The sequence below is a fragment of the Octopus bimaculoides genome, chromosome 5, assembly GCF_001194135.2.
Source record: "Octopus bimaculoides isolate UCB-OBI-ISO-001 chromosome 5, ASM119413v2, whole genome shotgun sequence".
Lineage (NCBI taxonomy): Eukaryota > Metazoa > Mollusca > Cephalopoda > Octopoda > Octopodidae > Octopus > Octopus bimaculoides.
The window spans coordinates 77234438-77235717 of record NC_068985.1 but is presented as its reverse complement, the minus strand read 5'-3'; positions in this window follow the sequence as shown (position 1 = coordinate 77235717).

The window sequence follows — 1280 nt, the reverse complement described above, 5'->3', positions numbered from 1 at the left end:
GAAAGTCTAGACGAATGTCTTGTGAAAACTGTACAAGTCATGTACATGTGTGTTCTTACTAAGTTAAGAGTTAGTCTTGAATACAGTGACGAATTTAGGGTACAGGTAGGTGTGCAGCAAGGTTCGCTCCTCAGCTCCCTCCTATTCATCATCGTCCTCCAAGCCGTAACAGAGCAATTTATTACTGGAAGCCTATGGAAACTACTATATGCTTATTATCTTGCACTCATAGCAGAATGTATAAGAGAACTAGAAAGGAAAATTCCAGGTGTGCAATTAAAATCTGGAGTCAAAGGGTCTTAAAGTTAACTTAGCAAAGACCAAAGACCCAATGAGCAAGAAATCAGATGGAAATCGGACACTTCCTATAACTGACACTCCTCAATATGTAGAAATGGCCTAGGCACTTCAATAGCAGATCAAGGAATGAAGTCTATCAGTCAGCCTGATGCCCTCTTTGACACGCAACTTTAACACATGCAACTTTAAGACATGTCACACTCTCCAGCCCTTTAAGGTACTTTACCTAGAAGGCTGCTACAGTATGACATCTACAGTTTGCTCTTGACTGCAGCCGTCTTAATCCGATAAGCCATTATGTTCAAAGCTCTGTTCTAAAGAGTGGGATCGGATAGTGCCCACCGACTCACACTTTAAAACTAGTAAGAGCAGACAGGAAGAAAAGCTTTGGAGCGTTAAGGGCCGTTTATATAACCACTTAATTGTGTGTCGCTTTTCCATTTGGTATTCGGATACGAAGAATCTGCTATCATCGTATGTTCTCTTTCATCTCTTTTACTTGTTTCAGTCATGAGACTGTGGCCATGCTGGGGCACCGCCTTAAAGGGGTTTTTTATGGAATTAAACGACCCCAGAGCTTGTATATATAGATATTTAAACCTGGTATATATTCTGTCGGTGTCTTTGTCGAACAGTTATGTTACGGAGATGTAAACGCACCAGCATCGGTTGTCAAGCGGTGGTTGTGGGCAAACACAGACACAAATAAACACACACACACATATATAGATATGCATGCGAGAGGCTTCTTTCAGTTTCCGACTTTCAAGTTTAAGTTTCCTTAGGCTAGAGTAGAAAATGCTGGCCCAAGGTACCGTGCAGTGAGAATGAACCCGGAACAAACATATTGCCACAGAGTACGTTGCGCCTATATTGATAGAGAAAGTATAATAGAGGTTGAGAGATAGAGAGAGTGGGATAGACATAGAGAGACAGAGAAAAGATCGAGGTACTGCTAAAGAGAAAGGGATTGGGAGAAA